At 46.1% G+C, this 26,237-nt stretch overlaps 1 protein-coding gene across 1 annotated transcript in view; it reads left to right on the forward strand.

Moving 5' to 3' along the window:
- The first annotated feature begins 443 nt into the window (after positions 1-443).
- Positions 444-26,237, forward strand: part of rab27b (RAB27B, member RAS oncogene family) — a 207,951-nt gene continuing 182,157 nt past the window's right edge. The window contains exon 1 of the mRNA XM_070867507.1: positions 444-651. The gene's annotated coding sequence lies outside the window, so the exon portion shown is untranslated. The remainder of the gene's footprint in view (positions 652-26,237) is intronic.

Below are 26,237 nucleotides of genomic sequence, written 5' to 3' on the forward strand. Positions count from 1 at the left end.
ATTGCTAAAGTGATTGTATTTACTTGACTTATTCCATATCAATAAAGTCATCAAACAATCAATATAGTCTCCTTCCAATGCTTACAAGTATAGTGCAAACATACATTCTTAACAAAAAGTGCTCTTTTCTCCTCAGATTTCACAATCTAAAATCATTGCGTTTAAAATATATATATATATTTTTTTTTAAACTTCTATTGGCCAGATTGAGTGATTGTTTCCAGAAAGAGTGAATAAGCGGGTTGCTTTGTTGTTGCTGCTGTACCGGCGTCAGCGTTAGGACCTGGGGGTGGCGGGTTTGCTCTCTCTCCAGGGGGCAGGAGTCTGTGAGCAGCGCCGAGCTGCTGCCAGCGCACTCCAGGACATTGCCAGGGGGAGGAGGAGGAATCAGGGGAACTGCACAGCAGTCAGATCGCCCTCTTCTACCCCGTTTTGTCTTCGCATTTTCTGTTTCTGAGCTGAATTGACCGGGACCAGGAGATTGTCAGTCTCTCTCGCTCTCTGTCTGTCGGTGTGGCAAACGGTGCAAAAGCTGGCTGAAAAGCTACCAATTGTATGATCAGATCGGTGCTGAGGGCAAGCTGAGGAATGAACTAGTTATTTGTTTTTTTTCAAAAGAAGGCAAATCCGTCGGCTTTACAGCAGTGTGGAGTAAGTAGATTTGTGTGTATTTCCATAGATAATGCTTTTCTAAAAAAATATTTTTCCTATTACCTGTTCATTTTTAAGCTTTTTCAGTTAGAGTTGTTTTTGCATTTCTGTGTTAATAGCTGACTGAACAAGTGATGTATTTGCCTCCCAAGATCTATTGCAATTTCCCTATTCAAGTTTTTTATCTTAACCTGCGTTTTTCTTGTATATTCTCGCTCAGTGGGGTAGGACAGGAGACTTGTGTGTGGTGTTGTGTGTCTACCTGCTAGGCTCCAATCCAATCCTGGATGCACCCGTTCTAAAGTTAGTGGTCCTTTGCCTTGTTTACAACCTTAGAGACTTGTTAATGTTTCCTTTGGTCAGCCAGGTCTAACGCAGGGAGACCCAACACCATGCTTGAAATTCCAAACTATGATGAAAAAACACGCACCGCTATGGTCTATACTTTCTCTCCCTGTATGGGTACATGCCACTTACCCAAGTCCATGAGGTAAACAAGAAAGAAAGACTTGCATTTATATACAATCTTTCACATCCTCTGGACGCCCAACCCACCCCCAGCAATTTCCAGCCGATGCAGCACTTTTGAGGTGTAATTACTGTTGTAATTTAGGGAAAAAGTCTGTCAGCAGCTAACGATTAGGGATTCCAAATGTGTACAGAAATGTGTGCTGAAGTTTAAAACCCAAGCAGCCCTTTAGGAAGTTCCCTGCTGCTTATCCACCTAGGACCATCAGGCTACTGGTTTGCAGAAAGAGAGAGAGAGGGAAGAATTCAGGTCCCTAGCTCATGTAATGAGCAGTGCTGATGTTACAAAGCTAGGTGGGAATGTAAGTTGTGAGGAGGATGCAAAGAGGCTTCAAGAGGATATAGACAGGCTAAGTGAGTGGGCACGGACATGGCAAATGGAATATAATGTGGAGAAATGTGAAGTTATCCACTTTGGTAGGAACAATAGAAAAGCAGAGTATTTTTTAAATGGTGAGAGATTGGGAAATGTTGGTGTTCAGAGGGATCTGGGTGTCCTTGTACACAAATCACTGAAAGTTAACATGCAGGCACAGCAAGCAATTAATAGAGCAAATGGTATGTTGGCCTTTATTACAAGAGGATTTGAGTATAAGAATAAAGACATCTTACTGCAATTATATAGGCCTTGGTGAAACCGCACCTGAGTATTGTGTGCAGTTTTAGTCTCCTTACCAAAGGAAGGATATACTTGCCAGAGAGGGATTGCAATGAAGGTTCACCAGACTGATTCCTGGGATGGGGGATTGTCCTGTAAGGAGAGATTGAGTTGACTAGGTCTATATTCTCTAGAGTTTAGAAGAATGAGAGGTGATCTCATTGAAATATACAAAATTCTTACAGAGCTTGACAGGGTAGATGCAAGCATGATGTTTCCCCTGGCTGAGGAGTCTAGAACCAGGGGTCACAGTCTCAGAATAAGGGGTTAGCCATTTAGGATTGAGATGAGGAGAAATTTCTTCACTCAGAGGGTTGTGAATCTTTGGAAGTCTCTACCCCAGATGGCAGTGGAAGGTCAGTCGTTGAGTATAATCAAGGCAGAGATTGATAGGTTTTTGGATATTAAGGGAATCAAGGGATATGGGGATAGTACAGGCAAGTGGAGATGAGGTAGAAGATTAGCCGTGATCTCATTGAATGATGGAGCAGGCTCGAGGGGCCAAATGGCCTACTCCTGCTCTTATTTCTTTTGTCCTCATGATGCTGTATGTCATATTACCCAGTCTAACACAGAAGTTTGATTTGGTTCCCAGTCTTCCAATGCCAGATTATCATTCTGACATCAATGAGACTCGTTTAAAGGGGTATAACTTAAATATGTTTTTTCCCTTTACCAAGACTTAGCATCTGTTTGGTTTTGGACCTCTCAGTCTGAATATTTCTAAAATGCAAACCAGACATCAACATTTTGTGTTTTTTAAAAATCTTCTTTTGACTTCAGTGTCTTGATGTGCAGCATTAGGCACTAAGGGGTGGAAATTCGGTCGCACTTCTGTTGCGGCATTCTCCCGGGCGGAGCAGTAAACTTTGTGCCGGCAAATGGGTCTGCCGCCACTAAATTCATCAGCTGGGCCCTGAGTTTGGAGCAGGGCGCTAAGGGAGGTGGTTGCACACCTCTTTTAGGGTGCTCGGCTGGCTGAGCATGAGAAAATCCCGAGCTAAACAGCCAGCCTCGGAGTGACCTAAGAGAGGCCTCGGGAGAAAAAAAACATTCATGATAAATAACTCACGGCACCACAACATAAATTGCAAAAAGAATCAATCACACTTACCTCAGGTCGGCACCTACCTCACTGCAGCTGCTACAGCTTGAAATGCCAGCTTCCACAGGCGTTCCCACCAGGGTGCTCTATGGAGTGCTATGGGTTGGCGCGATCCAAATATTGAACCGGTGTCACAACCAGGGGCATTGCACACTGACTCACCACTTCCGGGTGGTAATGCTCCGCACCCCCTCGGAACTGGCACCGAATGTCCCGGCGGGGTGCTGAATGCTGGCCGCCCACCTGGAAGTGCTTACCGCCGCCATTGCAGTCCCTCCGGGCACTATCAGGATCGAAAATCCAGCCCAAGAGGTTTCAATGAGTTGGTATTGGCAGCTAAGAAAACTTAGGAAGTCATGTTTCCTGGACGAGACAATTTTGGCTATGAGGAAAGATTGGAGATTCTGGGTCTGTTGTCTTTGGAACAGAGGAGGCTTAGGGGAGACCTGATTGAAGTGTATAAAATTTTGAGGGGCCTGGATAGAGTGGATAGGAAGGACCTGTTTCCCTTGGCAGAGGGGTCAACAACCGGGGGCATAGATTTAAAGTAATTGGAGAGAGGTTTAGAGGAGATACGAGGGGAAATATCTTCATCCAGAGGGTGGTGTGTGTCTGGAACTCACTGCCAGAAATGGTGGTAGAGGCAGAAACCCTTACCACATTTAAAAAATACTTGGATGTGCATTTAAAGTGCCATAACCTACAGGGCTACGGACCAAAACTGGAAAGTGAGATTAGGCTGGATAGCTCTTGGTCGGCCGGCGCGGACACGTTGAGCCAAAATGATCTCCTTCCATGCTGTAAATTTTTATGATTCTATTCTGTGTTCTTACCCCTGTAACGGCTACCCAGGTTTTACACTTGGCAATAGATACCAATTCTATTCCCCACTCTTTTCCCCACCCTCCCCATGAATAGAAGGAACATGTACCTATGCATTGCAGCAATCTGCTGTTCTATATGCAACCCTAATACCTAAAGAACATTGCTTGAGATTTCACAGTAAGCCAAAGAAAAACCTTAAAACTCAGTACTCCCAAGCAGTGGCCATGTTAATATGTTTGTCACACTCTGGTAACATCAACTGTTGGTTCGTGTGAAGTGGAACTGTTATTGTTAGGTCTGCTATGCCTGTAAACCCTGTTAATGCCCAAAGCATTCAGTATATTATGTTGTGCCCATTACTGAAGTGGACCTCTTTTTGCTGCAGTGCAGTAGAAACAGACTGACCACTCCCTCTTACTACCAGCCCTCCCTTTTTTGAGTGCCGGCTTGGCTCAGTTAGTAATTCTCTTGCTGTTGACCCAGAAGGCTGTGACTTCAAGTCACACTGGAGGACATAGACAAAATTTAGAATGGTATACAGTTCTTCCAGATATTGCTCTCTCCCATGCTCAATGTTGATGCATTCTGGTTACTTTTCTTAACTACACAATTGATAGATTTTTAATCTTAGAAAAATTGATAGGAAAAATAAATGACATTTGGGCTTCTCCATACCCAGAGCACCAACTGCATCATTTACCCCAAAAGCTACCTCAGCATATACACTGGGAGAGATCTTGAGACCTCCTGCCTGGCAAAAGTGGGGCAGTACTGCCCTGAAAATCATAAAATCATACAGCACAGAACAAGGTAATTTGGCCCAATGATTTTTTTGCTGGCTCTTTGAAAGAGCTATCCAATTAGTCCCACTCCCATGCTATTTCCCTATAGTCCTGCATTTCTTTCCCCTTCAAGTATTTATCTAATTCCCTTTTGAAAGTAACTATTGAACTTGCATTTGGCTCAGTCAGTAATTCTCTTGGTGTTGACCCAGAAGGCTCACTGAAGCTCACAGAGAGAATTATACGGTTCTTCCAGATATTGCTCTTCCCATGTGAATTTCCTACATTACCACAGTGACTATACTTCAAAAAGTACTTCATTGGCTGTAAAGTGCTTTGAGATGTGTAGTGGTTGTGAAAGGTGCTTTATAAATGCAAGTCTTTTTTTCTTTTTGCTTCCACCACCCTTTCAGGCAATACATTCCAGAACATTACTCGCTGTGTAGAAAAATGTCTTCTCATTTCCCCCCTGGATTTTTTTGCCAATTATCCACAAACTCCATTCCCTGCCACACACTCTGTTCCCTAGCCACTGACTCCATTCCTCTCCCTGGCAACTGTCTGAGGCTGAGCCACATTGTTCGCAACTTTTGATCCCGAGATGAGTTTCCAACTACATATCTATGCCATTTTTAAGAGTGCCTATTTCATATTTCCACCTCCGGAACATCACCTGACTCCGCCCCTGCTTCAGCTCATCTACTGCTGAAACTCTCACCCATGTCTTTATTACCTCTAGACTTGATCATTCCAATGCACTCCTGGCTGGCCTCCCACATTCTACCCTCCATAAACTGCGCTGCCCATGTCCTAACTTGCACCAAGTCCCGTTCACCTATCACCCCAGTGCTCGCTGACTTACATTGGCTCCCGGTTAAGCAACACCTCAATTTTAAAATTCTCATCCTTTTTTTCAAATCCCTCCATGGCCTCACACCTCCCTATCTCTGTAATATCCTCCAGTCCCACATCCATCCAAGATATTTGCGCCTCCCTAATTGAGGGCTTTTGAACATCCCCAATTTTAATCACTCCACTATCGGTGACAGTGCCTTCAGGTGCCAAGGGCCTATCCTCCGTAAACCTTTCCGCATCTCTATCTCTCTCTCCTCCTTAAGGATACTCCTTAAAACCTACCTCTTTGACCAAGCTTTTGGTCAAATCCTTATGTGGCTCGGTGTCAAATCTTGTTTTATAAAGCTGCTGTCAAGTGCCTTGGAACGTTTTACTATGTTAAAGATGCTATATAAATACAAGTTGTTGTTGGTAAATCTGCGTCCTCTAATTGTCTATCTTCCTGTCAGGGCAAAGAGATATCTGTGCTATCAAAACCCTGTATAATTTTGAACACCTCTTGCAAATCCCCTCTTAACCTTCTCTGCTCTAAGGAGAACAATCCCAGTTTATCTAGTCTCTGCACATAACTGAAGTCCCTCAGCCCTGGTAGCATGCTGGTAAAGCTCCACTGCACCCTCTGCAAAGCCTGACATCCTTCCTAAAGTGTGGTGCCCAAAATTGTACACAGTACTCCAGCTGAGGCCTAACCAAATTTATAAAGGTTTAGCATAACATCCTTGCTTTTGTACTCAATGCCTCTATTAATAAACCCAAGGATCCCGTATGTTTTTTTAACAGCCTTATCAACTTGTCCTGCCACCTTCAGAGATTTGTGGATGTAATCCCCCAGGTCTCTGTGTACCATTTAGCTCATGTTCCCTCTCTTCATTTTTCCTTCGAAAATGTATCATTTCACACTTCTGCATTAAATGTAATCTGCCATATGCCTTCCCATTTCACCAGCCCATGTCCTCCTGAGGTCTGCTACTATTCTCAATCCTGGGGTATGATTTACTGCCTGGCTCGCACCAAGCCTCGGGCCAATGCTATATTCTCAAGGGTCTACCACTGGGCAACTGGAGTGCCCACCTGAGTCAAATGTCAGGCCCTGTTAATATGCAAATAGGGGTGCTATGACATAAATAGGACCCCTATTGCCATTTTAGGACTTAACTAGGCGGAACATGCTTGCATTCTAGCCAACAATGACCCCAGAAGATATGTTTTTATTTATTTGTGTGGGGCCGGGAGGAGCAGGTAACTGATGCCATGTTTTCCTATGTACAGCCAGAATCAGCAGACTTGGGCTCGGGGGTTAGCACGGATTGCAGGCTTCCTACAAGTCCAAGGTGCATCCACATCGTCCTGTGGGCTCCTTCAGATCAGCCCACTGCTTTCGAATTGTGAGGCTTTTCATTTCATGGCAACTGGTGTGATCAGCAGTGCACCATGCACATTTGTTCCTGTTTTCCCCAGTAGCTACCTTGATGCACTTATAATTCAGCAATTCTGCCCCTGTATAGCAAGTTAAAGGCTGGCTGCTTGGGGACAAGAGCTATCTCCTGCACTCTTGACTTCTCTCCGGAACCCAATTCAGCGGCTGAACTGCATTACAGTCAGATCTATGGTTAAAAGAGAGTCCTCATCAAGCAGACCATTGGAGTCCTCGAGCGACGATTCCACTGCCTGGACAAGTCTGATGACATCCTCTGATACACCTCAGAAAGACTATCCCGTATGATGGTTTGGTGTATGCTGCAAAAATCTTTCTCTGCAGCAGGGACAACATATGGAGTCATGATTGGATGAAAACCTTCATCGTGATGACATTAGCGACATAGAGTGTGGCGAAGAAGATGGGCTCCAACATCTGCCTAAAGCCAAGGCTCTTTAGCAGGAGCTCATTCAGCCAAACGTTCCCTGCTCCCTTGAATTAACAGTCATGCCTAACATCTCTTCACCCTCCATTCAACTACATCCACCCAAAGACCAATCATAGAATCATAGAATGATTACAGTACAGAAGGAGGCTATTCGGCCTATCAAGTCTGTGCCGGCTCTCTGCAAGAGCACTTCACCTAGTCCCACCAACATTGATATTCATCTTACCTGACATTGCAGGGTTAGCTACTACAGGAACACCCTGCACACAAAACATTCAAAAAGGTTGATCATTTTACTGGCTTACAAAAAGTCTACAAGCTGGCCTATAGTGCCTGTTGCAAGCGCTCTCTTATCTATTCTAGTGCACCTATGCAATGCTTCCCCAGTTGCTGTAGCATTGGAGGTAGATCATCATCATAGGCAGTCCCTCAGAATCGAGGAAGAGTTGCTTCCACTCTTAACATGAATTCTTAGGTGCTGAACAATCCAATACGAGACCACAGTCTCTGTCACAGGTGGGACAGATAGTCGTTGACGGAAAGGGTGGGTGGGACTGATTTGCTGCAAGCTCTTTCCGTTGCCTGTGCTTGATTTCTGCATGCTCTCGGCGATGAGACTCGAGGTGCACTTCCTCCACTTCGGGTGGTCTATGGCCAGGGACTCCCAGGTGTCAGTGGGGATGTTGTACTTTATCAGGGAGGCTTTGAGGGTGTCCTTGTAACGTTTCCGCTGTCCACCTTTGGCTCGTTTGTCGTGAAGGAGTTCCAAGTAGAGTGCTTGCTTTGGGAGTCTCGTGTCTGGCATGCGAACAATGTGGCCTGCCCAGCGAAGCTGATCAAGTGTGGTCAGTGCTTCAATGCTGGGGATGTTGGCCAGGTCGAGGACGCTAATGTTGGTGCGTCTGTCCTCCCAGGGGATTTGTAGGATCTTACGCAGACATCGTTGGTGGTATTTCTCCAGCGACTTGAAGTGTCTACTGTACATGGTCCATGTTTCTGAGCCATACAGGAGGGTGGGTATTACTACAGCCCTGTAGAGCTTGGTGGCAGTTTTGAGGGTCTGGTCTTCAAATACTCTTTTCCTCAGGCGGCCGAAAGCTGCACTGGCACACTGGAGGTGGTGTTGAATCTCGTCGTCAATGCCTGTTCTTGTTGATAAGAGGCTCCCAAGGTATGGGAACATGGAGGTAGAAGGCCACTGTGTTCAGACCAGGGCACTTAAGTTGCTTGTGGTCGGTGATCTCTGTGAACCCGGGACTCAGAAGCCTGACTGCAGACTGCAGCAACTCGGTAGCTGTGGGGGGCAGTCTGGCCCAGCTGGCTTTCTGGCACCATGATGGCCATTGGTTGAAGGGTTGCAGAGTGCTTTCATCCTGAGAGAGGGCAGCATGTTCCACTCCCCGTTGCACAACTGCTCCTGCAGGGCCCAAGTTGTCCGAAGGATCTAGGTAAAGGGTAGAGGGACAAGAGTAAAACATAATGACACTGGTAAAGCTGATGAGTGGCAGTGCAATGCAATGCAATACCAGTTGACTTGTACATGTGTGTGAGAGAGTTAAGAGAAAAGGAAGGGAAAATTCTCCAGCACTGTGCTGTGCGTGCCTTCGTATCTACAATGCTGTGTGCTCTCTCTCTGCTACTAATATCAATGATAACGTCCTCCGTTAGTTTCAGACTTTGCATTGTACTGGATCCTCCTATTCTTGAAGTCTCCCTTCAATGTATACCAGACACTAATGCCACATGAGTGGATGTGGATTAATGCTTGCCCCGTTGAAAGGCTTTGAAGATGTGTGACGCAGTTTAATGTTTGTGCTGAGAGGAAGAAGAAGCATATGTAGACAAGAGAAAGGGATCGTTGTGTGGGGGGGCGGCGGCAGTCGCAGGTCTTGATGTGTGGCAGAAGCTCTTGTCCAGAACCTTTGGGACAGCCAATCAGTTGGAGCACGAACTTGCTCCAAGTGATAAAAAGTGTACGTGATTGCACATACCATTGCTCCAGGACCTGAGAACATAAGCTAAATGGCTAGTTTAGTACTGAGGGAGTGCTGCTTTATCAGAGGTGTCGTCTTTCAGATGCAATGTTAAACTAAGGCCCCGAATGTTCCGGTAATTTATGTAGAAAAAAATTAAATGATCATTCATCTCACTGCTGTTCATGAGACTTTTCTGGGTTCAAAATGATTGCTGTATTCGTCTACATAACAAGCATGACTGCATGTCAAAGTAATTCATTATATGTGAATTGCACGGACATGTGAGATGTGATAACATGCTGGATACAGTAGTATAGCGGTTAAGTTGCTGGACTAGTAATCCCAAGAACGTGAATGCAGATCCCACCACAGAAACGGTAAAAGTGATCATGAATTTGTTGGATTGTCATTAAAACTCAACTGATTCACTAATTAGGGAAGGAAACCTGTCATCTTTACCTGGTCTGGCCTATATGTGACTCCAGTCCTATTCCAATATCATAACAGTCCCTCCTTTCAAGGATGACTTGCTTTCACGTCAAAAAGGGATGAGTTCACAGGTGTTTCAATGAAGGACCTAATATTCCAGGTCCCGAACTACATCCTGAAGGGTGGAAGATGCCTGTGCGTGAATTTTTTTAATGAGTGGTGGCCGTTGCACACCAGCCACCACATGGGCTTGACAGAGCTAGGTCTTGGTCCAATGGCAAGGATTATCCAAGACGACTGGAGACCAGCTCTGCTGCATGGACCTAGTGCGCACACATCATCATCATAGGCAGTCCCTCGGAATCGAGGAAGACTTGCTTCCACTCTTACTATGAGTCCTTAGGTGGCTGAACAGTCCAATGCAAGAACTACAGTCCCTGTCGCAGGTGGGACAGATAGTCGTGGGAAAGGGTGGGTGGGACAGGTTTGACACATGCTCTTTCCGCTGCCTGTGCTTGATTTCTGCATGCTCTCGGCGATGAGACTCGAGGTGCTCAGTGCCCTCCCGGATGCACTTCCTCCACTTAGGGCGGTTTTTGGCCAGGGACTCCCAGGTGTCAGTCGGGATGTTACACTTTATCAGGGAGGCTTTGAGGTGTCCTTGTAACGTTTCCTCTGCCCACCTTTGGCTCATTTATCGTGAAGGAGTTCCGAGTAGAGTGCTTGCTTTGGGAGCCTCGTGTCTGGCATGCGGACAATGTGGCCTGCCCAGCCGAGCTGATCAAGTGTGGTCAGTGATTCAATGCTGGGGATGTTGACCTGGTCGAGGATGGTAATATTGGTGCGTTTGTCCTCCCAGGAGGTTTGTATGATCTTGCGGAGACATCGTTGGTGGTATTTCCCCAGCGACTTGAAGTGTCTGCTGTACAAGGCCCATGTCTGCGCACACAATCGCAGTGTGGGCTGGCCGGTGCTGCCCCTGGGCCCACGCTTCTTCTGGCACCAAACTCACGCCTCTCCTGGGCCCTGATCGCGTCGCTCCACGATCACTCACCACTCCTGCGCCCCAACCTTGCCGCTCCTGCTGTACCTGCCCCACGCTCCAATCACAGACCTGGACCTTGATGACATCCAATCCAGTCACCCTCTTCACAGCCGCCGCTTCCCTGCACCAGCTCACGCTGTACCTTGCAGCGGTATGCCGCCATGCTGCTCCAGGGGCCGCTCGCCGCTCGCCTTTTATGGCCCCGACCTGCCGCTGATTGTCTCTCGCAGGAGGGGGCCGCCATGCTGCTAAATGCCGCCGCTCGCCACTCCTTTTATGGCCCCGATCTGCCGCGGATGGTCTCCCGCAGGTCGGGGCCTGTACTCCAATATAGTGCATTCTTAACTGCCTTAGTAGTAACCTAGTATGCCACTCAGTGGTATCAAATTGCTTAAATGCTGTGTCAAAATCCTAGAATTCCCTACTTAATAGCAATGAGGGAGCATTTTCACCACAGGGACTACTTCGTTTCAAGGCCCACCATTGCCTACTCAGGGCAACTAGACATGAATCTTGCCATCAAAGCCTATATCCTGAAAATGAATAAAGGAAATCTAAATTAATCTATTTCTCTCTTCCATCATTCAATCACCACTTTATTTCAATTAAAAAAATTCGCATTTTTCCACCGCTGAGCATAATGATGGACAATGAAAGATGGCAGCCTCCTGCAATTAAATTATGATTTGAGCTTTACTAAGCATTGGGTTTGACAGCAGAAGTCTTGCCTCAGTGGTTGTACTTTCACCTTTGAGTAGGAAGGTAGTGTGTTTAAAGTCAACTTCAGAAACTTGAATCCAGTTTGACACTTCAGTGCAGCACTGAGGGAGTGCTGCATTTGGATGAGGCGTTAAATTCTTCTTTGTGGGACCTTGCTGTGCACTCATTTACAACAGTAATTGCACAGACACAGTAAACTAAATTGTTTCCTTTTGTTCTGTAAACTCGAATGACTTCTGTTCTCTTAATGGGCTGTAAAGCACTTTGGGACACCCTGAGATTGTGAAAGGCGCCGTATAAATGGAAGTTATTTTCTTTTCTGTCCATTAGCCACGTAACTTGGGATTGGAAGAATGTCCGCCACTCTGAAATGTACATCACAAGAAATGATGGGGGGAGGGGGAACAATGTTAAAATATTCTTGCAAGCTTTCATATCAAGATTTTTCAAATAATTAAAACGGCAGGTATTGGAGTGCTGTACATTTCTGTAAAAGCTTATGAAGATTTGGGAGACATGGTCATTGTTAGCATGAAGTCTTTCCCTGTATGGTTGCATTGCATTTTGATGAATGGTATATCATTACCACTCATGGAGCGTTTTAACTTGTTGAAAGGCATGTGGTGATTGAATTATTGAATATAGACTGAATTGCAGAGAGAACGGAAGTCATGCTCTCATCAGTGCTGAGAAGAATCATTCGAGTTTATAGAACAGACGGAGGCTATTTGGTTTACTGTGTCTGTGCCAGCTATTTGAAAGTCAGTAACTATCTAGAGGGTGATGGACTGTGTGTTGCCAATCCACTAGTGTATTAAGTACCAGAAACAACTTAAATTTTGAGTCTTGTCTGTGGATCTTGACTTTTAATCTTATTTATTTACAGCCTTTGGAAAAGATTTTGTTCTGGTTTAATCTAGATTTTTTTGTTCCAAAATTTTAGTCATATCTTTCATGTTTTCATTCTAATCCTGTCAGGAATTTTTATCAGAACAAATTGTTCCACTTCCCAAAATTCACAGGGGCCATACAAATACTGATTGATAATAAACTAGGGCTTGAAATACAACAAATTACCATTTCAAAATCTGGTTCAAAAGTTATAGGTTATTAACCAATTTTTAGTCCTAGAAAATGCCTTAGTTTCTGTCTCGGTTTCAAATTTAGTCTAGTTAATTCCATAATAAAATAATTTTAGTTGATGAAAATGCAGTGGCCAGGGATTTCCTTGGAGCTGCTCCTGCTCCGTCATTGTAACTGCACTGTCCAAGGATGAGACGTTAAACCGAGGCCCCGCCTGCTAGGCCAACATAGAAACTTCAGGAAAGGAGGTCCTGAGCTTCTTTTAATTTAATCTTGTGATGTGGGTGACAGTGGCAAGGCAGTATTTATAGACCATCTGTGTTTTAAGAGTTAACCACATTGGGCCCAAGTTTCAGCTGTCCCGCAGAATGGTGCACCTCCGAGAGGCCCGCCTATTTTGTAGAATTAAAAGTGCGCCTAAAACTTACCGCGCAATTCTTGGTGTTCAGCAGGCCTGTTTAGCAGTCGGTGCGGCGCAGCACAAGCAGGTGGGGGCGGAGCTACAGCCCTGTGCCGAAAAGAGTGCCGGCAGCTGCGCGTGTGCACAGTGGAGTCTGCGTGCGTGCGCAGCTGCTCCTGGCCCACTCAGATGTCAGTTGTCTCCGGGCGACCCTATTCCTGGCCGAAGGGATGTTGTGATGTTCGCCGCCACTATCCCAGGCCGAGTGGCCTGCCTGCCTCACCGTCCCTTGCCTCGCCGCTGCCCAACCTCAGGCCTCGCCTCATTGTCACTGCCCTTACCTCGAAGCCTCCTCGCCGGTTTGCCTGAATGCCTCCTCCGTGACGGGGTAGCTCGACCAACTCTCCGGCGGGCCCCCCCGACCGCCTCCTTGGCAGGCAGGGCTGCGTGTGCTGTTGGAGGGCTCCTGGTGCTCCCGAACAGATAGGTGCTGCAGTAATAATTTTTTATTTACTGATTTATTGATTGATTTTTTAATTTTTTATTTATTGATTTATTGATTTATTTATTGATTGGTTGATTTATTGATTTATTTATCATTTATTATTGATGATGGCTCTTTATTGCTAAAAGTGAAGTGTTTAATGCTTTGGAAAATCCCCTAACTTCCCTCACCACCATCTCTGGCTACCTGCGCCTAATTTCTAAAGTGTACGCAAGGTTTTTCTGAGTGTACAAAAGTCGCCACTTACTCCGTTCTAAGTTAGTTTGGAGTAATTTTTCACTGCCTAAACTTGCAAAACAGGCGTAATTGGCTGATAACGCCCCCTTTTGAAGAAAAAATGGAACTAAAACGAAACTAAACTAACTCACAGAACTGGAGCAAACTAAATGCCGAGAATTGCTATTTCTAAGATACTCCAAACTAAACTAGTTGTTCCAAAAAAATAGGAGCAACTCCAGCCGAAACTTGGGCCCATAGTGTGGGTTTGAAAGCACATGTAGGCCAGACTAGGTCAGAGTGGCAGGGTTCCATCTCTGTATAACAACAGCACCAGCTGAAATTTGATGGCAACCTGGTAAATTATATGTTAATTTTTTTGGTGCTAGCCTACAAATTCCCATCATTTTTGAATTCACTTTTACAATTTACCATGGAGGGAATTTGAACTCATGAATGCTAGGTTGTAAATCCAGCACCATTATAACTAGGCTACTGCATGGATAGCAATCCAGAGGGGACAATTTTCCCTTTCCCCTCCCGAGTTAGTGATGCTGAGGTCAGTTGCACCTCTCCATCCGAGGTGAGATTGAAAAGCTCGGCAAAGTTGCGCAATTGAAACTGGCTCCTTCCATCTCATCACTGTCTCAATGCTAAGAAAGTAGACATGTTACATACCTCACTCCACATATAATGCTTCTGCAGTGGCTGTTGTTTGTTCTTTTACACACTAGACCAGTGTTGATGCTGATCACTTTGATAGTCCTTGGAAGCAGTGTGTATGTTGCCGCCCTTGTATTTCTTATATTTTCATTGAGTGAAGTTTCTTCCTTCGCTTTTGTGAAAACAAGATAAGAAACAGGAATAGATCCAAATCTGCAACACAAACAGCCACCCCCAAGGTCCAACAATGTGACATAGTAAGTCTTTTACTGTACAATAATGGATCTCTTGTGGTGCTGCTTATGAACTAAAAATAAAGACCACACTTACATGAGAACATAAGAACATAAGAAATAGGAGCAGGAGTAGGTAATTTGACCCCTCGAGCCTGCTCTGCCATTCAATAAGGTCATGGCTGATCTGATCATGGACTCAGCTCCACTTCCCTGCCCGCTCCCCATAACCCTTTATTCCCTTATTGCTCAAAAATCTGTCTATCTCCACTTTAAATATATTCAATGACCCAGCCTCCAAAGCTCTCTGGGGCAGAGCATGCCACAGATTTACAACCCTCTGAGAGAAGAAATTCCTCCTAATTTCAATTTTAACTGGGCAGCCCCTTATTCTATGTACCCTAGTTTTAGTTTCCCCTATGAGTGGAACTATCTTCTCTGCATCCACATTGTTGAGCCCCCTCATTATCTTATATGTTTCAATAAGATCACCTCTTATTCTTCTGAACTCCAATGTGTATAGGCCCAACCTACTCAATCTATCTTCATAAGTCAACCCCCTCATCTCTGGAATCAACCTAGTAAACCTTCTCTGAACAGCCTGCAATGCAAGTATATCCTTCCTTAAATAAGGAGACCAAAACTGTACGCAATACTCCAGGTGTGGCCTCACCAATACCCTGTACAGCTTAGCAGGACTTCTCTGCTTTTATACTCTATCCCCCTTGTAATAAACGCCAACATTCCATTTGCCTACCTGATTATTTTTGTACCTGCATAGTAACCTTTTCTATTTCATGCACAAGGACCCCCAGGTCCCTCTGTACTGCAGCACTTCGCAATTTTTCTCCATTTAAATTATAATTTGCTTTTCTATTATTTCTGCCAATATGGATAACCTCACATTTTCCCACATTATACTTACTCCATCTGCCAAATTTTTGCCCATTCATTTAGCCTGTCTATATCCCTTTGCAGATTATTTGTGTCCTCCTCACAATTTGCTTTCCCACCCATCTTTGTATCATCAGCAAACTTGGCTACATTACACTCGGCCCTTCATCCAAGTCATTAATATAGATTGTAAATAGTTGAGGCCCCAGCACCGATTCCTGTGGCACCCTACTAGGTACTATTTGCCAACCAGAAAATGACCCGATTCTCTGTTTTCTGTTAGTTAGCCAATCCTCTATACACACTAATATATTACCCCCAACCCCGTGAACTTTTATCTTGTGCAGTAACCATTTATGTGGCACCTTATCGAATGCCTTATGTATCTATGGGGCAGATTTTCCAAACTGGTGCTCCCAGGGACCACATATTGGAAATTAAGATACAGAGGTCAGCATGCCCCTTCATGATTTTCCATCTAAACAGATCGGAAATCACCTGGGGCATGGGCCTAATATTTAAGTGATGCCCGACAAGAGGTTTGGGCTCTGTGGCCATGCTCCATGTGCATCATCATCATCATAGGCAGTCCCTCGGAATTGAGGAAGACTTGCTTCCATTCTTAAAATGAGTCCTTAGGTGGCTGAATGGCCAGTGCACTGCTGGTGTGCTGCACTCACATTGCTTTGGTTCAGCGCTGGGAAAGGATGATCGGCCATTACGTGGTTAATGGTCATTGTTTTATATTCCTTGCTGTTTCATTCCTGGGTGGTGCAGAATAAAATGGGCCTCTAGGTCATGTGACAATGTGCTATAAATACCAAAGCTCTGAATTTCTGCAGGGGTGGTGGGGGAGGGGGCCTGTGGGGGGCTTGCCATAACATCGGCGATAGATTGGCAGAGCCCTCAGAGAAACGACATAAATGGTCAGCCATTTCTCTCAGGCCTCCGCCAACCGCCCACTGAAGTTACAGCAGGAGCAGGAGAACCTCCCACAGAATTTCAGGGCCCTAGGCTTGATTGCCCTCTCTAACTGCTTGTATTTTCCTTATTATGCCATAAAGAGCTATAATATTCCTGACATTGCCTTTGTGTTAATTTTATCTGCTTTTTTTCTTCCATTTCCCCACCTCATGCAACTACTTTGTTTCTTTTGTTTTTTCCCAGTCAGGACTGGCTTTGTGAAGTCCTAAATGAGCATTGAGGGAGAAAGTTGAAAGGCGTAGTGAGAAGAGAATGAGACCAAGACCTAGCTCTATCCGATGTTGTATTAGGAAAAGGGAATATTCTTTGCTATCATATTGTTTCAGCATTCCCTGATGATCAGAAAAACGTCTAAATTTGGTCACTGGGGAATTGAAGCCGGATCAGAACAAAGTGTAACATTGGAGTCATTGGCACTAATGGGCGCTTAAGGCGGCGCAAACGACTTCACCCGGGCACGGCGCTGCTACCGACACCCGTGAAATTCAACGGGAGTTTAGCGGCCTGCAAACCGGTAGCGCCCCGGGTTGTTGCACCAGCGATGACAATGTCATCACCATGCGCAGCGACCCATTATCTTCCAGGAGCAAAAATTCGGTAGCACTCCTGCTGCCATGGCACCCCACTCCCTGCTGGTCCAGTGACGGCCCTTTCTCCCTCCTGCAGATTCAGCAGCTTGGCCCTCCCCTTTAATGGAAGGGCTCAGCCCTCTCTTCCCACCAGCGCTATGCATCCCTCCGCGTAGCGCTGGAAGATTCGCGTCCCTTTGTGCCCGGTCCCGCCCTTGAGAGGAAGTGGAGCAGGAGATTTTGCGCTTCACTTCCTCTTGGGGGCGGTAAGCCCAATATAGCTCACGGGGCCGGACTTCTGCGGCTGGTGCAGGAACACCTGCCCCGCGGCTGTTCCTGCCCCCGCACGGGGCGGTACCGAATTTTCAGCCTCTTGAATCTAAATCATATTCACATTTTTTTTTGATCAATTTCTGGCCAGTAGCCTCCAGGCAGCTTGTGTGTTAGGCATTGTGCTGGCTAAGACATGCAGTGAGATGTAGAATTCAGGACTTTCCAAGGAACAGTGATGATAATGCTATGGTGACCACCCCTGTATTATCTGGTGCCGAAGCCCTATTCTCTATAGCCAGCCAATGACTGGAGTGCTGAGAACCTACACACAAGATATGAATGTTGTTTATTAAGGTTTCAGAAAATATTTAAAATATGTCGGACCACCCGCCCCCCCCCCCCATGGCGCACCTGTTTGGATTGGGTACTTCAGGGGAGGCTCAGAGAGAGAACATTTTACTGTTGGGTCGGCCTCTCCCTAATAAAGACCCACCCTCCATTATGACTGTTTTTTTTTTGCAGGCTTCATTACCCAGATCTACCACGGGATCTTGGGCTTTAAATAAAGGCAAGAGTACAACAGCCAGGAAGTTTTACCAAACCTATATAAAATGTTAATTCGGCCCCAGCTGGAGTATTGTGTCCAATTCTGGGCACCACACCTTAGGAAGGGAATGACGGCTTTGCAGAGGGTACAGAAGAGATTTGCTAGAATGAGGGATTACAGTTACGTGGATAGACTGTAGAAGCTGTGGTTGTTCTCCTTAGAGCAGAGAAGGCGAAGAGGAGATTTGAGTGAAGAAATTGAATTAGCCAAAATGCATTACATTTCCATAGCCTTAACGTGTACTCCAGCAACAACGGTTCAGCAAATGATAGTTTCTGCATTTATACTTCCCAACACACTTCCCAAGACACTCGCCACAGAATACCTTTGACCTGTTCTTGTAGCCATAGTATGCGGCTGGTCCAGTTAAGTTTCTGGTCAATGATGACCCCAGGATGCTGATGGGGATTCGCCGATGGTAATGCCGTTGAATGTCAAGGGGCGGTGGTTAGACTCTCGCTTGTCGGAAATAGTGTGGTATGAAGTTGGAACTTTTTGCAGATTGTTACAGATCAACCTGCTGTGTTTGTAACATAAACATGGAACCCTGACTTCAGCACCTGTCATAAGCTTGTGGCAACTGTGGCTCAGTGGGTAGCACTCTCGCCTCTGAGTCAGAAGGTTGCACTTGAAGTGCGGTAATCTGCAGAGTTACAGACCTAGAGCTGGAAAGTGGGATGAGGCTGGATAGCCTCTTGTTGGCCAGCACGGACACGATGGGCCGAAATGGCCTCCTTCCATGCTGTAAACTTCTATGATTCTATGATCATGAATATGCACACATTGCAGCTGCCCATATACATTCAGTTGCTTGAGTTTTTCAGAGTGGCACCATTAGCCCAGTGGTTGCTATGCTGGCAACCAGAGGTTTGTTGAAATCCTAGGGATCGTTACTTGTCACTCAGTTCTACTTAATGCAGATTGTTATCAAGGGATGGAATTTACAAGGCTGTTACGTGGAGATAGAACATCTTGTGACAGTGAACAGTACCACCAGTTGAAGTTGAAGGAGTGAACTGCTATCATCTTTGTCCAAGTGCAGATGTCCCCTTATAAATTGATGTGGTGGCCAAGACTGAGAATTCAACATACAGGGGTATCTGACAATTCGGAAAGATAGACAAGAAGGGAAAGGAGTTGGGGTAGCTCTGTTAATAAAGGATGATATCAGGGCAGTTGTGAGAGACGATATTGGCTCGAATGAACAAAATGTTGAATCATTGTGGGTGGAGATTAGAGATAGTAAGGGGAAAAAGTCACTGGTGGGCGTAGTTTATAGGCCCCCAAATAATAACTTCACGATGGGGCAGACAATAATCAGGGGAATAATGGAGGCATGTGAAAAAGGAACGGCAATAATCATGGGGGATTTTAACCCACATATCGATTGGTCAAATCAAATCACACGGGGTAGCCTTGAGAGGAATTCATAGAATGCATACGGGATTGTTTCTTAGAACAGTATGTTACAGAACCAACAAGGGAGCAAGCTATCTTAGATCTGGTCCTGTGTAATGAGACAGGAATAATAAACGATCTCCTAGTAAAAGATCCTCTCGGAATGAGTGATCACAGTATGGTTGAATTTGTAATACAGATTGAGGGTGAGGAAGTAGTGTCTCAAACGAGCGTACTATGCTTAAACAAAGGGAACTACAGTGGGATGAGGGCAGAATTGGCTAAAGTAGACTGGGAACACAGATTAAATGGTGGCACAATTGAGGAACAGTGGAGGACTTTTAAGGAGCTCTTTCATAGTGCTCAACAAAAATATATTCCAGTGAAAAAGAAGGGCGGTAAGAGAAGGGATAACCAGCCGTGGATAACCAAGGAAATAAAGGAGAGTATCAAATTAAAAACCAATGCGTATAAGGTGGCTAAGGTTAGTGGGAAACTAGAAGATTGGGAACATTTTAAACAACAGCAAAGAATGACTAAGAAAGCAATAAAGAAAGGAAAGATAGATTACGAAAGTAAACTTGCGCAAAACATAAAAACGGATAGTAAAAGCTTTTACAGATATATAAAACGGAAAAGAGTGACTAAAGTAAATGTTGGTCCCTTAGAAGATGAGAAGGAGGATTTAATAATGGGAAATGTGGAAATGGCTGAGACCTTAAACAATTATTTTGCTTCGGTCTTCACAGTGGAAGACACAAAAACCATGCCAAAAATTGCTGGTCACGGGAATGTGAGAAGGGAGGACCTTGAGACAATCACGATCATTAGGGGGATAGTGCTGGACAGGCTAATGGGACTCAAGGTAGACAAGTCCCCTGGTCCTGATGAAATGCATCCCAGGGTATTAAAAGAGATGGCGGAAGTTATAGCAGATGCATTCATTATAATCTACCAAAATTCTCTGGACTCAGGGGAGGTACCATCAGATTGGAAAGCAGCTAATGTAACGCCTCGATTTAAAAAAGGGGGCAGACAAAAGGCAGGTAACTATAGGCCGGTTAATTTAACATCTGTAGTGAGGAAAATGTTTGAAGCTATCATAAAGGAAGAAATAGCGGGACATCTAGATAGGAATAGTGCAATCAAGCAGACGCAACATGGATTCATGAAGGGGAAATCATGTGTAACTAATTTACTGGAATTCTTTGAGAATATAACGAGCATGGTGTACCGATGGAAGTGGTGTATTTAGATTTCCAAAAGGCATTCGATAAGGTGCCACACAAAAGATTACGGCAGTCGGGAGCAGCGTCGAGGAGGTGCGTGGAGAGGCCTATAAAAGGCACAGCAGGGAGTCTGGGGCCCAGCGTCGGCGGCAGTCGGGAGCAGCGTCGAGGAGGTGCGTGGAGCGGCCTATAAAAGGCACAGCAGGGAGTCCGGGGCCCAGAGTCGGCGGCAGTCGGGAGCAGCATCGGAGGTGTGTGGTGAGGCCTATAAAAGGCACAGCAGGGAGTCCGGGGCCCAGCGTCGAGGAGGTGCGTGGTGAGGCCTATAAAAGGCACAGTAGGGAGTCCGGGGCCCAGCGTCGGCGGCAGTCGGGAGCAGCGTCGAGGAGGTGCGTGGAGCGGCCTATAAAAGGCACAGCAGGGAGTCCGGGGCCCAGCGTCGGGAGCAGCGTCGAGGAGGTGCGTGGAGAGGCCTATAAAAGGCACAGCAGGGAGTCTGGGGCCCAGCGTCGGCGGCAGTCGGGAGCAGCGTCGAGGAGGTGCGTGGAGCGGCCTATAAAAGGCACAGCAGGGAGTCCGGGGCCCAGAGTCGGCGGCAGTCGGGAGCAGCGTCGGAGGTGTGTGGTGAGGCCTATAAAAGGCACAGCAGGGAGTCCGGGGCCCAGCGTCGGCGGCAGTCGGGAGCAGCGTCGAGGAGGTGCGTGGAGAGGCCTATAAAAGGCACAGTAGGGAGTCCGGGGCCCAGCGTCGGCGGCAGTCGGGAGCAGCGTCGAGGAGGTGCGTGGAGAGGCCTATAAAAGGCGGAGCTTGTGCAGCTACAGGGAGAAGGCAAAAAAGAAGTAGAAAGAAATCAAAAGGTGACGTCACAGCCAAGAGGGTAAGTGATTGGCTGGTGATTGGTGAGTAGTTTTTCTTTTTTCTCTTCTATATCAGTGAGTAACTTTTAACATTGTTGTTGCCAATTTAAGTGTATATAAGGGTTAAGTCATGGCAGGAGAGCTCGGTCGGGTGTTAGAAACATAGAAACATAGAAAATAGGTGCAGGAGTAGGCCATTCGGCCCTTCTAGCCTGCACCGCCATTCAATGAGTTCATGGCTGAACATGCAACTTCAGTACCCCATTCCTGCTTTCTCACCATACCCCTTGATTCCCCTAGTAGTAAGGACTTCATCTAACTCCTTTTTGAATATATTTAGTGAATTGGCCTCAACAACTTTCTGTGGTAGAGAATTCCACAGGTTCACCACTCTCTGGGTGAAGAAATTCCTCCTCATCTCAGTCCTAAATGGCTTCCCCCTTATCCTTAGACTGTGTCCCCTGGTTCTGGACTTCCCCAACATTGGGAACATTCTTCCTGCATCTAACCTGTCTAACCCCGTCAGAATTTTAAACGTTTCTATGAGGTCCCCTCTCATTCTTCTGAACTCCAGTGAATACAAGCCCAGTTGATCCAGTCTTTCTTGATAGGTCAGTCCCGCCATCCCGGGAATCAGTCTGGTGAACCTTCGCTGCACTCCCTCAATAGCAAGAATGTCCTTCCTCAGGTTAGGAGACCAAAACTGTACACAATACTCCAGGTGTGGCCTCACCAAGGCCCTGTACAATTGTAGCAACACCTCCCTGCCCTTGTACTCAAATCCCCTCGCTATGAAGGCCAACATGCCATTTGCTTTCTTAACCGCCTGCTGTACCTGCATGCCAACCTTCAATGACTGATGTACCATGACACCCAGGTCTCGTTGCACCTCTCCTTTTCCTAATCTGTCACCATTCAGATAATAGTCTGTCTCTCTGTTTTTACCACCAAGGTGGATAACCTCACATTTATCCACATTATACTTCATCTGCCATGCATTTGCCCACTCACCTAACCTATCCAAGTCGCTCTGCAGCCTCATAGAATCCTCCTTGCAGCTCACACTGCCACCCAACTTAGTGTCATCCGCAAATTTGGAGATACTACATTTAATCCCCTCGTCTAAATCATTAATGTACAGTGTAAACAGCTGGGGCCCCAGCAGAGAACCTTGCGGTACCCCACTAGTCACTGCCTGCCATTCTGAAAAGTCCCCATTTACTCCTACTCTTTGCTTCCTGTCTGACAACCAGTTCTCAATCCATGTCATGCTCCTCCTGTACCATGTGGGAACTCAGGGACACTTCCGGTGTCCCTGACGATTACGTGTGCGGGAAGTGTATCCGCCTCCAGCTCCTGACAGACCGCGTTGCGGAGTTGGAGCTGAGGGTGGATTCACTCGAGCATCCACGATGCTGAGAATGACGTGAGTATCACGTGTAGCGAGTTGGTCGTACCACAGGGAAAGGGTCCACAGCCAGATAGGGAATGGAAGACCAACAGGAAGAGCAGTGCAAGGAAGGTAGTGCAGGAGTCCCCTGTGGTCATCCCCCTGCAAAACAGATACACAGCTTTGGGTACTGTTGAGGGGGATGACTCATCAGGGGAGGGCAGCAGCAGCCAAGTTCATGGCACCGTGGCTGGCTCTGCTGCACAGGAGGGCAGGAAAAAGAGTGGGAGAGCAATAGTGATTGGGGATTCAATGGTGAGGGGAATAGATAGGCGTTTCTGCGGCCGCAACCGAGACTCCAGGATGGTATGTTGCCTCCCTGGTGCAAGGGTCAAGGATGTCTCGGAGCGGGTGCAGGACATTCTAAAAAGGGAGGGAGAACAGCCAGTTGTCGTGGTGCACATTGGTACCAACGACATAGGTAAAAAGAGGGATGAGGTCCTACGAAACGAATTTAAGGAGCTAGGAGCTAAATTAAAAAGTAGGACCTCAAAAGTAGTAATCTCGGGATTGCTACCAGTGCCACGTGATAGTCAGAGTAGGAATCGCAGGATAGCGCAGATGAATACGTGGCTTGAGCAGTGGTGCAACAGGGAGGGATTCAAATTCCTGGGGCATTGGAACCGGTTCTGGGGGAGGTGGGACCAGTACAAACCGGACGGTCTGCACCTGGGCAGGACCGGAACCAATGTCCTAGGGGGAGTGTTTGCTAGTGCTGTTGGGGAGGATTTAAACTGATATGGCAGGGGGATGGGAACCAATGCAGGGAGACAGAGGGAAACAAAAAGGAGGCAAAAGCAAAAGACAGAAAGGAGATGAGGAAAAGTGGAGGGCAGAGAAACCCAAGGCAAAGAACAAAAAGGGCCACTGTACAGCAAAATTCTAAAAGGACAAAGGGTGTTAAAAGAACAAGCCTGAAGGCTTTGTGTCTTAATGCAAGGAGTATACGCAATAAAGTGGATGAATTAACTGTGCAAATAGATGTTAACAAATATGATGTGATTGGGATTACGGAGACGTGGCTCCAGGATGATCAGGGCTGGGAACTCAACATCCAGGGGTATTCAACATTCAGGAAAGATAGAATAAAAGGAAAAGGAGGTGGGGTAGCATTGCTGGTTAAGGAGCAAATTAAGGCAATAGTTTGGAAGGACATTAGCTTGGATGATGTGGAATCTATATGGGTAGAGCTGCAGAATACCAAAGGACAAAAAACGTTAGTGGGAGTTGTGTACAGACCTCCAAACAGTAGTAGTGATGTTGGGGAGGGCATCAAACATGAAATTAGGGGTGCGTGCAATAAAGGTGCAGCAGTTATAATGGGTGACTTTAATATGCACATAGATTGGGTTAACCAAACTGGAAGCAATACGGTAGAGGAGGATTTCCTGGAGTGCATAAGGGATGGTTTTTTAGACCAATATGTCGAGGGACCAACTAGGGGGGAGGCCATCTTAGACTGGGTGTTGTGTAATGAGAGAGGATTAATTAGCAATCTCGTTGTGCGAGGCCCCTTGGGGAAGAGTGACCATAATATGGTAGAATTCTGCATTAGGATGGAGAATGAAACAGTTAATTCAGAGACCATGGTCCAGAACTTAAAGAAGGGTAACTTTGAAGGTATGAGGCGTGAATTGGCTAGGATAGATTGGCGAATGATACTGAAGGGGTTGACTGTGGATGGGCAATGGCAGACATTTAGAGACCGCATGGATGAACTACAACAATTGTACATTCCTGTCTGTCGTAAAAATAAAAAAGGGAAGGTGGCTCAACCGTGGCTATCAAGGGAAATCAGGGATAGCATTAAAGCCAAGGGAGTGGCATACAAATTGGCCAGAAATAGCAGAGAACCCGGGGACTGGGAGAAATTTAGAACTCAGCAGAGGAGGACAAAGGGTTTGATTAGGGCAGGGAAAATGGAGTACGAGAAGAAGCTTGCAGGGAACATTAAGACGGATTGCAAAAGTTTCTATAGATATGTAAAGAGAAAAAGGTTAGTAAAGACAAACGTAGGTCCCCTGCAGTCAGAATCAGGGGAAGTCATAACGGGGAACAAAGAAATGGCGGACCAATTGAACAAGTACTTTGGTTCGGTATTCACTAAGGAGGACACAAACAACCTTCCGGATATAAAAGGGGTCGGAGGGTCTAGTAAGGAGGAGGAACTGAGGGAAATCCTTATTAGTCGGGAAATTGTGTTGGGGAAATTGATGGGATTGAAGGCCGATAAATCCCCAGGGCCTGATGGACTGCATCCCAGAGTACTTAAGGAGGTGGCCTTGGAAATAGTGGATGCATTGACAGTCATTTTCCAACATTCCATTGACTCTGGATCAGTTCCTATGGAGTGGAGGGTAGCCAATGTAACCCCACTTTTTAAAAAAGGAGGGAGAGAGAAAACAGGGAATTACAGACCGGTCAGCCTGACATCGGTAGTGGGTAAAATGATGGAATCAATTATTAAGGATGTCATCGCAGTGCATTTGGAAAGAGGTAATATGATAGGTCCAAGTCAGCATGGATTTGTGAAAGGGAAATCATGCTTGACAAATCTTCTGGAATTTTTTGAGGATGTTTCCAGTAGAGTGGACAAGGGAGAACCAGTCGATGTGGTATATTTGGACTTTCAGAAGGCTTTCGACAAGGTCCCACACAAGAGATTAATGTGCAAAGTTAAAGCACATGGGATTGGGGGTAGTGTGCTGACATGGATTGAGAACTGGTTGTCAGACAGGAAGCAAAGAGTAGGAGTAAATGGGGACTTTTCAGAATGGCAGGCAGTGACTAGTGGGGTACCGCAAGGTTCTCTGCTGGGGCCCCAGCTGTTTACACTGTACATTAATGATTTAGACGAGGGGATTAAATGTAGTATCTCCAAATTTGCGGATGACACTAAGTTGGGTGGCAGTGTGAGCTGCAAGGAGGATTCTATGAGGCTGCAGAGCGACTTGGATAGGTTAGGTGAGTGGGCAAATGCATGGCAGATGAAGTATAATGTGGATAAATGTGAGGTTATCCACTTTGGTGGTAAAAACAGAGAGACAGACTATTATCTGAATGGTGACAGATTAGGAAAAGGGCAGGTGCAAAGAGACCTGGGTGTCATGGTACATCAGTCATTGAAGGTTGGCATGCAGGTACAGCAGGCGGTTAAGAAAGCAAATGGCATGTTGGCCTTCATAGCGAGGGGATTTGAGTACAAGGGCAGGGAGGTGTTGCTACAATTGTACAGGGCCTTGGTGAGGCCACACCTGGAGTATTGTGTACAGTTTTGGTCTCCTAACCTGAGGAAGGACATTCTTGCTGTTGAGGGAGTGCAGCGAAGGTTCACCAGACTGATTCCCGGGATGGCGGGACTGACCTATCAAGAAAGACTGGATCAACTGGGCTTGTATTCACTGGAGTTCAGAAGAATGAGAGGGGACCTCATAGAA

Source organism: Pristiophorus japonicus, chromosome 2 (genome assembly GCF_044704955.1).
Source record: "Pristiophorus japonicus isolate sPriJap1 chromosome 2, sPriJap1.hap1, whole genome shotgun sequence".
In the NCBI taxonomy this organism is placed as follows: domain Eukaryota; kingdom Metazoa; phylum Chordata; class Chondrichthyes; family Pristiophoridae; genus Pristiophorus; species Pristiophorus japonicus.